Source organism: Helianthus annuus, chromosome 14, assembly GCF_002127325.2.
Source record: "Helianthus annuus cultivar XRQ/B chromosome 14, HanXRQr2.0-SUNRISE, whole genome shotgun sequence".
Taxonomy (NCBI): Eukaryota; Viridiplantae; Streptophyta; class Magnoliopsida; order Asterales; family Asteraceae; genus Helianthus; species Helianthus annuus.
The window spans coordinates 168159365-168176913 of NC_035446.2; the positions used below are offsets into that span (position 1 = coordinate 168159365).

General features: G+C 34.3%; 1 long non-coding RNA gene across 1 annotated transcript; it reads right to left on the minus strand.

Annotated features, from left to right (window-relative positions):
• Positions 1-3616: 3616 nt before the first annotated feature.
• On the minus strand, positions 3617-6367 carry LOC110945146. The gene is made up of 3 exons (XR_002595062.1): positions 6331-6367; positions 5249-5334; positions 3617-3698 (listed from the first exon to the last, which is right to left on the minus strand). It is a non-coding gene; the product is annotated as an uncharacterized LOC110945146 (long non-coding RNA).
• Positions 6368-17549: the final 11182 nt, after the last annotated feature.

A 17549-nucleotide genomic window follows, 5' to 3' on the forward strand; every position in this document is an offset into this window, starting at 1 on the left:
CGATCTAGATTGATCAAGGGCTTTCCTCGTACATCTCGTGTCATTTACTTTACTTTCTGCTCATTGTTTGATCAAAAATACAGCTCGATATCCTGAGCCGTATCCCGAATACTGTTTTTATAAACAACTTAGCAAGCACATTTTCAACAACACTTTCTAGCACACTACCTCACTTAACTAATTTGATCATTAAATTGCTTAGGTAATTTTTTACCAAAACATGAATAATCTTCCCTCGGATCCTGATGATCGCAAGGCGATTGCATTATACAACGTGAATCAACGAGATGATGTTAGAAGCGCATACCTACTAAGAGGACCATGTCAACCAACGGGTATTAAATTTCCACAATCAACGTTTCAAGGTAAAGAGTAGAGAAAATTCAACGTTATATAAATTTTAGTTTGATGTTCTTTTGTTTTACATGACCCGACCCAAACCGAACTGAATTTTTTATTTATATATCTAGACGCCTAAAATTTTTAAAAATATTCCGCACCACCATGGAAAAATTCCTGGTTCCGCCAGCTAGGACCTATATACAAACTATACAAAAGATATTAGGGCTGGCTGATATAACATATAACACATAACACATAACATCAGACATAATCCTAGGGCCGGTCCACAGGGCCGGCCCAAGGGTAAGCCAAATGAGGCTTGGGCCTTGGGCCACCAAAACTATATGGCCTCCACAATTTGATGAAATCACAGTTCATTTATAAAAGATTTAGGGTATGGGTTATCAATAGATTGATGATTGGTAGTGTAGTGGTTTTGTGTATGTATGGGATGGTGGTGAGACCCGGGTTCGAATCCCTGGTTCAGCATTTTTTTTCCTTGTTTTTAAATTTTAAAACAATCTTTCAAATAATTACACTTGGGCCCTTTAAGTTTAACTTTCAATTACATACATTTTTTTGGGAAAAAGGACACAAGATTTTACTTCACCTTAGGCCACCAAAATGGTTGAGCCGGCCCTGCCGGTCCATTAGGCTACTCATATGAATTGACTAATAATAAGATTATAATCGTAAAAATCTAGTTTCTATAGTTACTTCTAACACCCATATCACTACATATGCATCTTAAAAAGGTTAGATGTAGCATGAACGCATGATACTCACATATACATAAGAACTGTAGGTATTCTTTGGCCTCCATTTTTTGTGTTGAACTCATCAGGAAAGTAGTAAAAATGAGACTCTTAGTTAAAAAAAAAAAAAAAAAAAAAAAAAAAAAAAACATTAGTCTGTATTCCATATAATTCTCCACTAGGTCAAGTTATTCTACAAAGTCTTCTAATTGTAAGAAGTGTAAGAAGAATTTATAGAGTGACAAGTGTCTAATAACCTAAAACTAAACCCACTACATCACCACCAAAAACCTAAACCCCCCCCCCCCCACCCAAAAACCTAAACCCCCCCCCCCCCCAACCAACCAAAAAACCTAAACCCCCCACCCCCGGCAAAAAAAAAAAAAAAAAAAAAAAAAAAAAAAAAAAAAAAAACTATACCTCACAAAAAAAACCCCAAAAAACCTAAACCCCCCCCCTCACCCCCACCCCCACCCCCCAAAAACCTAAAAAAAACCTAACCCCCCCCCCCAAAAAAAAAAAAAAAAAAAAAAACCTAACTCCCCCCCCCACCCCCCAAAAACCTAAAAAAAAACTAAACACCCACACCCACCCCCCACCCCCACCCAAAAACCTAAACCCCCACCCCTCACCCCCTCGGCAAAAAAAAAAAAAAAAAAAAAAAAAAAATTTTTTAGGGTGGGTGATGTGTGGGAGGGGGGGGGGGGTGGGGGTTTAGGTTTTTGGTGGTGGTGGATGTTTAAGGTTTTTTTTTTTTTTTGTAGTGGGTTTTTTTTGTGTAGTGGGTATAGGTTATTGGACACTTATCACTCTATAAATCCTTTTTACACTTCTTACAATTAGGATCCTTTGTATTTGATCCTAATCCTCCACTTATGTTCACCATACCGACATCGTTGAAACTTCTAGCAATCAAATACTGAAATCGAGGAGAAAAAACTATAAAAAATTGTGATCAGGCATAAAAAGTACATAAAAGCTCAAAAGGCAGGTATAAAACCATGTGGTAGTCACTCACCGTACCTACACGGATGAATGTGTTAAGTCTGCAATTCTTTTCAATGTGTTTAGTATACTTTTATCCCTTCCTCTCCTCAACAGCCTGTGCGCGCCGTAAAAAAAGTAAAAGTATATTTTCAAATTGTTTGCAAGATACAGGTAAGAAGAATGTACCATGCTAAGATGAACAAGATGTAATGGAGGTGATTAGCTACTTTGTTCAAGAAGTAAATTTGAGTGGTAATTTCCGAAACGAACGACACGAAAATAATCTAATTTTGGATTATATAACCGTTTAATAAGCGGGTCATATTTGGGTTAATTGCAAACTTAAACAGTGTGACCCCCTTACCCAATTTCGACCCTTTTAACCCTTTTACAAGCCTAATTTAGGGACGGCAATTGAAAATGTCATAGAATAGTAACCAAGTTTCAAAAGTGTTCTAATTAGGTCACTCGTATCGTTTTTGTCCCAATTAGATAACTTAACATTCAAATCGATCAATGTCCTTTTTTCCATGTGTCAAGAAAAAAATGTAACATAAGATGCTGGGGTCGGATTATTTTAATATATTAAATTATATTTATTAAGGGTCAAACTATCTGCACACCTTGGTTGGCTATCTACACACTTAGGGTTTACCTACGTTGCGTATAGGTCTATACGCAGCGTATAAGGTTAACCCTATACGCTGCCTATAGAGCTATACTCAGCGTAGATAAACCATGGATTTCAGAGCCTTATCATCAATCATTGCACAGAAAACAAGGGTTTATATACGCTGCGTATAGAGCTATACGCAGCGTATATAACCCATCAGATTTTTTTTTGCTATTTTGATGTATTTGTGGTATAAATTCTCACCCGGTTCCAACGTTAAATCGCTTAAAATATATAACCGTTAAGAAATTTTTTTTCGCTTAAATTTTTTTTTGCTATACGCAGCGTATATAAAGCTTCATTTTTGTATTTTTTTATTGTGTATTCCTTTGTTTATTTATAAAAAAAGAAAATTATTTATAAAAAAACAATATTATTGGTAAGTAATACAAATATAAATTATAAAAATTAAAATAATACAAATATTATGAATTATAAAAATTAAAAAAGAAAATTATTTATAAAAAAAACAATATTATTGGTAAATAATACAAATATATTATTTTGTTATCGTTTAAATTAGATTATCGTATTCCTTTGTTTATTTATAAAAAAAAAAGAAAATTATTTATAAAAAAACAATATTATTGGTAAATAATACAAATATATTATAAGTCTCGTATAGAGGCCTATACGGGTGTTATTGTATAGTATAGTATCGTATCGTATAGTGTAGCATAACTCTCGTATAGGTTTCCTATAGGTGTAAGACCCTAATACGTATTTGACAAAAAGTCGCAGCGGAAATTTGTGCCATAAAAATTTCTTTCATTAAAAACATCTCGACTTACTTGAACGTTCGTTTTAATATGTATCTTTTACAAAAATAAAGTATAAGTCCTGTTTACTAAAGTACATACTCAATTATCCCTGTACAATCTATCTTATGACTCGGTCTTCGATCTCTATTGCTCGTGATAACCGCCCGTGATTCGTACAACCTGCACTCACCACATACATTCATAACATTAGTACATACTACATAAACAAGATTCAGTCTCGTACACTTCCCATTTCGTTATCTTTCTGACTTTAAGCAATTCATCTGCGTATACATATCCTGGTGAGGCTTTGATAATGTACCTGCATTACTTTTCATTCTCAAGGCACACTATTAATAACGTATTACTCGTCGTATCTCTATCATACATACATACATTCTTACATGCATACCTACACATCTACATACGTACATACCTTCCTATATCTCTACATACATGCATACACTCATACGTACCTTCATATATACCAAATACATATCTACATACACACATACATTACTACGTCTCTACATATGTATATATACACATACGTATCTTCAAATATACATAAATACACATCTACATACGTACATACATTACTACGTCTCTACTTACTTTCATACACCCATACGTGCCTTCATACATACTTAAATACACGTCTACATATGTACATGCACTCTTACGTACACGTTCAAGATCTTACATACCTCTTGTATATCCATATATTAATCACGTGGTACTTAGACTTAGATTTATAGCCCATAGACGTCAAAAGAACGATCAAAATCATGTTTGGGAGGCCCGCCATGGTCCACGGATAATAAACCGAAGCCTACTATACCCAAATCAACTTAGGTAACAATTTTCAGGTTTTTGAACATCGGGAGGCCGTCGGCGACGGCCCTAGAGGCGTCAGCGACGGCCCTTGCATAAGTTAAAAGGTGTTCTGTTGAACTCTTCTTATGTTAAGATGTGTTTCTTTTGCACTCCTCTTAAGTTAAGAGGTGTTTCTTTTGCACTCCTCTTAAGTTAAGAGGTGTTTTTGCTGCAGCTACGTTTCGTCGTCCGTACGCACTAAAACGCACATAACTTTTGAACCGTTTACCCGTTTAACCTCCCGTTTCTTCCTACATGCTTGTAAATTCACATTCTATTATATGAACTTGAAATCCAACATCCGGTTTAAGAAAAATATTCACTTAAGCTCTCGGCTTTATATACCCGCTTTCACTTATTCGACCCGTTCATGTTTTCGTCAAACTACTCATTTGTTTTAACCCAAAACTTACATAAACGTTATAGCTATAATACTTTTACATTATCCGGGGTTCGTACTTGGGATTTATGCACCCGATACCCGGTATGCGTTAAACCTATTCATGTCATTCATTTATACGAAAGCAAACTTTGTTAATACAATTTCAAATGCGAAATTGTTTGTCTATTAACCATGACTCACAACCGAGTCCTTAGACTATCAATCCGCGTCTCCGATTCTTGGATAGCGTACTTATGTACAATTCTACCCATACCCGGTTATAGTACCGTAATCAATTACTTATACAACCCTTCCGGTATAGTAATAAAACCACAATTTTGACCAATTCGGCCTACTTAACGTAAATCATCAATTTCATACAACCCTTCTTATTTGACTTCAATTATCATGCCTAATTAACTAGAACATAACCTTACTTAACAAACTAAGAAGTGATTCGGAAATCACTTACCTTGTGCATCCGTGTCCGTATCCACTTCCTTGCCTCCTCTTGACCCGTTAGCCTTTCATGCTTGAGTCCATCTTGATATGATTCCTCTACTTTCATGCCACCAATTCACATTCTCGTTAGCATACACAATTGTACATGTTAAAGATCATATCAATTGCATATTTCACATTTGACTTTCATTAGTCAATTATAACAAGTATAAGACATATACCCAATTTCACATCCTTTCAAACTCATACAATTTACCATGTCATTTCATATAACGCGTATAGATGTAACATGTACTATACGACTTTCTAATATCCTACCTTTACAACAACAAGTCAAATTGTGCTTCCTATTCGTAGTTGACTTTCAGAAGTCAACAGTTTATCATATGAACTTCCGACTTATTCACCTATATCCGTAACATCATTTATGCTATATTAAAGACACTATATATATTTCTTACTCACGATGCAAATGTGCTTACAATCACATGATCAACTAGTGATATAAAACACAATGTACAAGTCCTTAATGCATAGTCTTGACCAAGACACACATTCAACCCGAATTCTTGTATGAGTTCCATCTAAAGCACATTCTTCAAGTTAGTATACTACTAATTACATCATTACCTCATCTCATTCATATATATATCAAGCCATTTCATACAATCTCACATCTTAACTTTACTTAGACATTTCATCAAACTCTTGGTGTGCGTACCACTACCTTAGCACAATGTACAACTAATTAAAGCACATTCTTCCTAGTTGAATCATGGATTAACATAATCTTTCACAAATCATCATCATAACCAAGCATCATATGTCTATATCAATTTATCCATCTAACTACTTTCTGTAACACTACTCTAACATCAACATTACACAATTCATCATAAATCTTCACTATACTTCATCTTCCTACAATTCTAAGTGGGTTTTATCCTAACTCATCAATACCATCCAAATTAAGCATATTACAACTTTAACACATTGATATTAACTAACATTCATATTCAATTTCATAATACATTCACGGATTACACATAACCCACTTCATCAAATATCACCAAAACATTAAATTCAACTTACCACTTGCTTATTAGAGCTAGATGATGAGAGATCTTCATCTATGCAATGTTTTTCCTTTGATCTTGGGTTTGATTTGGCTGAATTTGCATTCTTGTTCTTGAGAGGATTTATCCTCTTTCTTCCTCTCCATATACGACACACACACACACTACCCATAGTAAAATTCTGCCTTTTACATTTAATCCAAACTTCATCCTAAATATCCAAATTCAGCCCCTCATGTTTGTTATGTATTCATAATTGTCCCAAATTCATTCTTTATTTGTTTTAACTAAACCATTTAAATGGTTAAATAGTCTAGTCATTTTGTTTTATGTTTCATCATATGGAATCATATGATGAATGTAAATTTTCGAGTTTTGGGGCATTACAATAGGTCTTGTATATGCATATAGGATTATACGGGACCTAAACCACACCTATACGATACGATATCACACTTATAGGCTTATACGAGGTCAATACGGGACCTAAACCACACCTATACGATACGGTATCACACTTATAGGCTTATACGAGGTCAATATGGGACCTATACTACGTTATATGATACGATATCACACTTATAGGCTTATATGAGGTCAATACGTGACATATACTACACCTATACGATAGATATCACAATTATAGGCTTATACGAGGTCAATACGTGACCTATACCACACCTATACGATACGATATCACACCTATAGGCTTATACGAGGTCAATACGGGACCTAAACAAAACTTATACGATACGATATCACACTTATAGGCTTATACGAGGTTAATACGGGACCTATATTACATTATATGATACGATATCACACTTATAGGCTTATACGAGGTCAATACGTGGCCTATACTACACCTAGACTATACGATAGATATCACACTTATAGGCTTATACGAGGTCAATACGTGACCTATACGACGCTATTCAATACCATATCACACTTATAGGCTTATACGAAGTCAATACGTGACCTATACTACACCTATACGATATGATATCACACTTATAGGCTTATACCAGGTCAATACGTGACCTATACGCCGCTATACGATACGATATCACACTTATAGGCTTATACGAGGTCAATACGTGACCTATACGACACTATACGATACGATATCACATTTATAGGCTTATACGAGGTCAACACGTGACCTATACTACGTTATACGATACGATATCACAATTATAGGCTTATACGAGGTCAATACGTGACCTATACCACACCTATACGATACGATATCACACTTATAGGCTTATACGAGGTCATCACGTGACCTATACTACGTTATACGATACGGTATCACACTTATAGGCTTATACGAGGTCAATACGTGACCTATACTACACCTATACGATACTATATCACACTTATAGGCTTATACGAGGTCAATACGTGACCTATACTACGCTATACGATACTATATCACACTTATAGGCTTATACGAAGTCAATACGTGACCTATACTACACCTATACGATACGATATCTCACTTATAGGCTTATACGAGGTCAATACGGGACCTAAACCACACCTATACGATACGATATCACACTTATAGACTTATACGAGGTCAATACGGGACCTAATATTTGTATTATTTTTAATTTTTATAATTAATAATATTTGTATTATTTTTAATAATATTGTTTTTTTATAAATAAACATGGAAATACCCCAAAATACACACAATTAATTTTCTTTTTTTATAAATAAAAAAAGGAATACACAAAAAAATACAAAAATGGAGCTTTATACACGTTGCGTATAAGTCCCTACTCAGCGTATGAGACAAAAATGACAGAACTACCCTTGTATTTGGCTTCGTATAGCCTCAACTCAAGGGTATAAAAGACATTTTTAGACCTTTATATACGCTGCGTATAGGTCTATACGCTGCGTATATACACTATAAGGGTTAAAAGATAATTTAACCACATGTTTGGGCTTAAAAATAAAAAACTACCCTTTATATACGTTGCGTATAGACCTATACGCAACGTATATAAAGGTCTGAAAATGTCTTTTATACCCTTGTGTTGAGGCTATACGAAGCCAAATACAAGGGTAGTTGTGTCATTTTAGTCTCATACGATGCGTATGTATCTATACGAAGCGTATATAAAGCTTCATTTTTTTTATTTTTTTATTGTGTATTCCTTTGTTTATTTATAAGAAAAAAAGAAAATTATTTATAAAAAAACAATATTATTGGTAAATAATACAAATATAAATTATAAAAATTAAACATAATACAAATATTATGAATTATAAAAATTAAAAAAGAAAATTATTTATAAAAAAACAATATTATTGGTAAATAATACAAATATATTATTTTGTTATCGTTTAAATTAAATTATCGTATTCCTTTGTTTATTTATAAAAAAAAGAAAATTATTTATAAAAAAACAATATTATTGGTAAATAATGCAAATATATTATATTGTTATCGTTTAAATTAAATTATCGTATCGTATTATATCGTATCGTATCGTATCGTATTGCATGGTATCGTATGGTATAGTGTATAGTATAAGTCTCGTATACAGGCCTATACGGGTGTTATTGTATAGTATAGTATTGTATCGTATCGTATCGTATAGTGTAGTATAACTCTCCTATAGTTTTCCTATAGATCTTGTATATGCATATAGGATTATACGAAGTCAATACGTGACCTATACTACACATATACGATAGGATTATACGAAGTCAATACGTGACCTATACTACACATATACGATATGATATCACACTTATAGGCTTATACGAGGTCAATACGTGACCTATACGCCGCTATACGATACGATATCACACTTATAGGCTTATACGAGGTAATACGTGACCTATACGGCGCTATACGATACGATATCACACTTATAGGCTTATACGAGGTCAACACGTGACCTATACTACATTATACGATACGATATCACACTTATAGGCTTATACGAGGTCAATACGGGACCTATATGCCGCTATACGATACGATATCACACTTATATGCTTATACGAGGTCAATACTTGACCTATACGACGCTATATGATACGGTATCACACTTATAGGCTTATACGAGGTCAACACGTGACCCAAACTACGTTATACAATACGATATCACACTTATAGGCTTATACGAGGTCAATACGTGACCTATACTACACCTATACGATACGATATCACACTTATAGGCTTATACGAGGTCAATACATGACCTATACTACGCTATACGGTACGATATCACACTGATAGGCTTATACGAAGTCAATACGTGACCTATATTACGTTATACGATACGATATCACACTTCTAGGCTTATACGAGGTCAATACGGGACCTAAACCACACCTATACGATACGATATCACACTTATAGGCTTATATGAGGTCAATACGGGACCTAAACCACACCTATACGATACGATATCACACTTATAGACTTATACGAGGTCAATACGGGACCTAATATTTGTATTATTTTTAATTTTTATAATTAATAATATTTGTATTATTTTTAATAATATTGTTTTTTTTATAAATAAACTTGGAAATACCCCAAAATAGACACAATTAATTTTCTTTTTTTTATAAATAAAAAAAGGAATACACAAAAAAAAAATACAAAAATGGAGCTTTATATACGCTGCATATAGATCCCTACGCAGCGAATGAGACAAAAATGACAAAACTACCCTTGTATTTGGCTTCGTATAGCCTCAACACAAGGGTATAAAAGACATTTTCAGACCTTTATATACACTGTGTATAGGTCTATACGCAACGTATTTAAACTTTGTGAAAAAATGATCCATCAAACCTACCAAAATGACCCAAAAAAATCTAATTGTTTATATACGCTGCTTATAGACCTATACGCAGCATATTTAACCCTTGTTTTCTATGCAATGATTGGTTATTAGGCACTGAGATCCATGGTTTATCTACGCACCGTATTGGTCAATACGCACGCAGCGTATAGGGTTAACCCTATACGCTGCGTATTGACCAATACGCTGCGTAGATAAACCCTAATTTTACTAGGGTTTGGTGTGCCAATAGGCACATTAGTGTGCTAATAGGCACACCCTTTATTAAAAATAAATACACTTTAATTACGTTAAAAATTAAAAAAATCCATATGACCACGGTTACCTATGAAATGGATGAAAAAACCCTTTATTTAAAAAAATGAATGTTGAGTGACCTGATTTTGGAACACTATTAAAACTTAATTACTATTCTACAAACTTAACCCATCTATTTACTAAAAGTTACCTTATTATATAAATAAATACATGATCTCTTTTTTCATTTCGATACAAAGCACAACACATAGTCCTGCATGAAAAGAGAAGTAAAAGAACATTAATGTAATATTAAAAAGACTTTGAAAAAAATATATATAATAAGTGCCATACCACACACCAAAACGTCTTGTTGTCAACATCCATGCTTGAACGAGATGTAATAGGTGGTAGTAACATCCATGTTGTCAACATCCTTGTCAATAAGCTTATCAACGAATGGCACGATACTAATATAAAATTTAACCAAATGATTAGGATTACAGGTGACAAGCTTCGTATAGTGTGAAACACAGTATGACATCCTTCAATTGAAAGCCAAATGCACGTATCGTTAGTTAAGTCTACACATTCACACTTATAGGCTTATACGAGGTCAATACGTGACCTATACGACGCTATTCAATACCATATCACACTTATAGGCTTATACGAAGTCAATACGTGACCTATACTACACCTATACGATATGATATCACAATTATAGGCTTATACCAGGTCAATACGTGACCTATACGCCGCTATACGATACGATATCACACTTATAGGCTTATACGAGGTCAATACGTGACCTATACGACACTATACGATACGATATCACATTTATAGGCTTATACGAGGTCAACACGTGACCTATACTACGTTATACGATACGATATCACAATTATAGGCTTATACGAGGTCAATACGTGACCTATACCACACCTATACGATACGATATCACACTTATAGGCTTATACGAGGTCATCACGTGACCTATACTACGTTATACGATACGGTATCACACTTATAGGCTTATACGAGGTCAATACGTGACCTATACTACACCTATACGATACGATATCACACTTATAGGCTTATACGAGGTCAATACGTGACCTATACTACGCTATACGATACTATATCACACTTATAGGCTTATACGAAGTCAATACGTGACCTATACTACACCTATACGATACGATATCTCACTTATAGGCTTATACGAGGTCAATACGGGACCTAAACCACACCTATACGATACGATATCACACTTATAGACTTATACGAGGTCAATACGGGACCTAATATTTGTATTATTTTTAATTTTTATAATTAATAATATTTGTATTATTTTTAATAATATTGTTTTTTTATAAATAAACATGGAAATACCCCAAAATACACACAATTAATTTTCTTTTTTTATAAATAAAAAAAGGAATACACAAAAAAATACAAAAATGGAGCTTTATACACGTTGCGTATAAGTCCCTACTCAGCGTATGAGACAAAAATGACAGAACTACCCTTGTATTTGGCTTCGTATAGCCTCAACTCAAGGGTATAAAAGACATTTTTAGACCTTTATATACGCTGCGTATAGGTCTATACGCTGCGTATATACACTATAAGGGTTAAAAGATAATTTAACCACATGTTTGGGCTTAAAAATAAAAAACTACCCTTTATATACGTTGCGTATAGACCTATACGCAACGTATATAAAGGTCTGAAAATGTCTTTTATACCCTTGTGTTGAGGCTATACGAAGCCAAATACAAGGGTAGTTGTGTCATTTTAGTCTCATACGATGCGTATGTATCTATACGAAGCGTATATAAAGCTTCATTTTTTTTATTTTTTTATTGTGTATTCCTTTGTTTATTTATAAGAAAAAAAGAAAATTATTTATAAAAAAACAATATTATTGGTAAATAATACAAATATAAATTATAAAAATTAAACATAATACAAATATTATGAATTATAAAAATTAAAAAAGAAAATTATTTATAAAAAAAACAATATTATTGGTAAATAATACAAATATATTATTTTGTTATCGTTTAAATTAAATTATCGTATTCCTTTGTTTATTTATAAAAAAAAGAAAATTATTTATAAAAAAACAATATTATTGGTAAATAATGCAAATATATTATATTGTTATCGTTTAAATTAAATTATCGTATCGTATTATATCGTATCGTATCGTATCGTATTGCATGGTATCGTATGGTATAGTGTATAGTATAAGTCTCGTATACAGGCCTATACGGGTGTTATTGTATAGTATAGTATTGTATCGTATCGTATCGTATAGTGTAGTATAACTCTCCTATAGTTTTCCTATAGATCTTGTATATGCATATAGGATTATACGAAGTCAATACGTGACCTATACTACACATATACGATAGGATTATACGAAGTCAATACGTGACCTATACTACACATATACGATATGATATCACACTTATAGGCTTATACGAGGTCAATACGTGACCTATACGCCGCTATACGATACGATATCACACTTATAGGCTTATACGAGGTAATACGTGACCTATACGGCGCTATACGATACGATATCACACTTATAGGCTTATACGAGGTCAACACGTGACCTATACTACATTATACGATACGATATCACACTTATAGGCTTATACGAGGTCAATACGGGACCTATATGCCGCTATACGATACGATATCACACTTATATGCTTATACGAGGTCAATACTTGACCTATACGACGCTATATGATACGGTATCACACTTATAGGCTTATACGAGGTCAACACGTGACCCAAACTACGTTATACAATACGATATCACACTTATAGGCTTATACGAGGTCAATACGTGACCTATACTACACCTATACGATACGATATCACACTTATAGGCTTATACGAGGTCAATACATGACCTATACTACGCTATACGGTACGATATCACACTGATAGGCTTATACGAAGTCAATACGTGACCTATATTACGTTATACGATACGATATCACACTTCTAGGCTTATACGAGGTCAATACGGGACCTAAACCACACCTATACGATACGATATCACACTTATAGGCTTATATGAGGTCAATACGGGACCTAAACCACACCTATACGATACGATATCACACTTATAGACTTATACGAGGTCAATACGGGACCTAATATTTGTATTATTTTTAATTTTTATAATTAATAATATTTGTATTATTTTTAATAATATTGTTTTTTTTTATAAATAAACTTGGAAATACCCCAAAATAGACACAATTAATTTTCTTTTTTTATAAATAAAAAAAGGAATACACAAAAAAAAAATACAAAAATGGAGCTTTATATACGCTGCATATAGATCCCTACGCAGCGAATGAGACAAAAATGACAAAACTACCCTTGTATTTGGCTTCGTATAGCCTCAACACAAGGGTATAAAAGACATTTTCAGACCTTTATATACACTGTGTATAGGTCTATACGCAACGTATTTAAACTTTGTGAAAAAATGATCCATCAAACCTACCAAAATGACCCAAAAAAATCTAATTGTTTATATACGCTGCTTATAGACCTATACGCAGCATATTTAACCCTTGTTTTCTATGCAATGATTGGTTATTAGGCACTGAGATCCATGGTTTATCTACGCACCGTATTGGTCAATACGCACGCAGCGTATAGGGTTAACCCTATACGCTGCGTATTGACCAATACGCTGCGTAGATAAACCCTAATTTTACTAGGGTTTGGTGTGCCAATAGGCACATTAGTGTGCTAATAGGCACACCCTTTATTAAAAATAAATACACTTTAATTACGTTAAAAATTAAAAAAATCCATATGACCACGGTTACCTATGAAATGGATGAAAAAACCCTTTATTTAAAAAAAAATGAATGTTGAGTGACCTGATTTTGGAACACTATTAAAACTTAATTACTATTCTACAAACTTAACCCATCTATTTACTAAAAGTTACCTTATTATATAAATAAATACATGATCTCTTTTTTCATTTCGATACAAAGCACAACACATAGTCCTGCATGAAAAGAGAAGTAAAAGAACATTAATGTAATATTAAAAAGACTTTGAAAAAAATATATATAATAAGTGCCATACCACACACCAAAACGTCTTGTTGTCAACATCCATGCTTGAACGAGATGTAATAGGTGGTAGTAACATCCATGTTGTCAACATCCTTGTCAATAAGCTTATCAACGAATGGCACGATACTAATATAAAATTTAACCAAATGATTAGGATTACAGGTGACAAGCTTCGTATAGTGTGAAACACAGTATGACATCCTTCAATTGAAAGCCAAATGCACGTATCGTTAGTTAAGTCTACACATTCATGTAATATATCGAACACTAGGCGTGCAACCTTAGAAACAAACACAATATAGGAATCATACCCTGTGAAAGAGCCACTTAAATACACTGCTTCCACCGTAAGGCCACACAAACCTCGTCGGAATTGTAGTTTTGCCGGCGCACCACTTTCCAAGCCATAGGGGGACCCGGGGTGGATTAAATTTTGCCCTTGACAAAAAAAGTTTCACGCGTGAAACTTAACAAAACGCCACCGCCACATTATTTATCACGCATAAAATTTTACAACGCCGTCAATTTCTTCACGCGTGGAAAAATGACAAACTGCATGTGATGTTGACAACATGGCACTGGTTGAGGTGGCACGTGTATTTAGATTGATGAGGGTGGCCAGCTTATTTAGTTCCTTTTTTTTGAACGGCCAACAAAATATTTATTATTATTAATAATCGGCTAAAGAGTTACTAGCCTGAATATTTACAGTTTCATCATTACAGGAACCTACACCAAAAATACATAAATTCTTTCATCCAATCGGGTCACCAACCTACTAGATGTAATTTGAATTCCCGCCAAATATCCCAGTTGAGACCAGCCTGTTTCGATCTCCCTTTAACCCACAAGAGGCTTAGTGTCTTTATATCTCCCACGATCTTCTCCACCGGCCATCTATTTTGGTTAAAAACTAATTCATTCCGTGCCTTCCATATACACCACAATCCGGTTAAACACACCGCATGCACCGCCTTTTTGAACTTAGGGGATGATCTCACACCATTGTGCACCTCCAAAATATCTCTTATACCGAAAGAAAAAATAGGTGGTACCTTGCACCAAGAGGAAATCGCTTGCCATATAACCTGTGCGAGTCCACAGGCCACAAAAAGATGATCCAATGATTCACTCATTTCTCCGCACATCGGACATAGAACCGAACCCACATTTATATTACGTCTCATTATTTAGTTCCTATACATTCTTTTGTATATAAATAATAGCTTTTTTTCAATATTGACTTTGACTTTTTGTATATAACTGTTAAATTATTTATTAAAACTTCAATCTCGACGAACCGTTTAAGTCGGTCGTAATTCAATAAAAGCGCGAAATATGTGAAAAGTGGGGTGGAAGATGCCATCCGTTTAAATCGGTCTTTTTAGGTTTTTTTTTTTTTTTTTATTTGCAATGTTTAGTTTTTTTAGTATGTAATTTAGGTTTTATTTAAATGAAATTTATAATTTTAGTGTTTTATTGTTAATTTATAATTTAAAAAAAAATAAAAAAGGTCGTGAGTGATGGAATTTCATCGACCATTTCCACTAAAAAAAGTTGTGAGTGATGGAATAATGGTTGATGACATGACGGAATTTGATTGGATGTTGTGAGTAATTGAATTTTTACAAGCTGACATTTACTTCTCCACTTCAGATCAAATTAAGCTAAATCTCCGATTTCCACTTCGATAGAACAACTTTCCCAACCCCCATGTCTAAATACAACAGAAAGATCAATACCAAAACTTTAACATAGCTCAATTTGGTGTTTCTCAAAGGCTAATATAGCAACTTTTATACACAAAAGCTGGAAATCAAAACCACCAAAAATAAGCTATGGACCCCTTACTTAAAACATCTTCACACCTCCCTCTTCTCCTCCCTCAAACATCAGCCCCTCCCACCGCCGCTCCTCCTCCTTCTCCGACCTCCCTCTTCTCCTCCGGCGACCCACCTCCTCCTCCGGCGACCTCCCTCTTCTCCTCCGGCGACCTACCTCCTCCGGCGACCTACCCCTTCTCCGACCTCCCCCCTCCTCCGGCGACCTACCTCCTTCTCCGGCGACCTCCATCCTCCTCCGATGACCAGCTCTTTCTCCGACCTCCCTCTTCTCCTCCGCTGGATCGAAGCGGAATGTGAATGTTTCGTCATTTTTGATGTGTTTCAGACCGGTATCAACTTATAAAAACAAACAGTCTTATATTTTCAGCTTGCAGATCTTCAGACCACATCTTCAGTTGCAGACATAAAACAGATGAAATCAGCTTGCAGACAATTTATGTCTGCAAAAACAAACAGCACCTTAATTTCCAACCCATCTTTGCTTTTCCTTTTAATTGTTCTCCTGCTAGTTTCACAACTGTTTCGTTTAATTGACATAAAATCCATTTAATGTCACCTCATGCAATTAATAATTTAAAATAAGAACTAATTCAAGGTAACACCATTTTTATTTTATAGTTCTTTCGAAACGGTTTGTCTAGACCTGACACTTTGGACCCACATATACACTTTTGGGCTGATTTAGACTCCTAATATACATACGTGGGCTGTTTTGGGTTAAGTTGTATTTTCAACGGGCCAGGACGAGTATATTTAAATTTAGAAAAGTGAACGGGTCATGATGGGCTGAACCCAAAAAAATAACAGATGGCTACAACCGTAAGCACAACCGACATGATTCTTCAACTCCTTAGCTCCGTCACAACTCTATACTTCGGACCCCTTTGAATCCAGATTTCACTTTTCTTTTCTTACATCCAATCCCAATAATTTACAGATTTAAGGGTTTTAAAATGTTTAGTTTTTTCAACTATTATCAACTAGTTCTATACCTGTACGGTGGATGGGTATATTAATGGTATAAGGACATAAGCTTGTTTTTCTTTGCGTTCTAAAAATGATAAGTTTGACCCGTATACTAAAAACGATAAGTTTGACCCATTTATCAAAATAATTTATCCTGGCCCGTTTAATAAAAATGGTAACCATAACCCACTTACTTTGAGCTCAAACTCGTTACATATG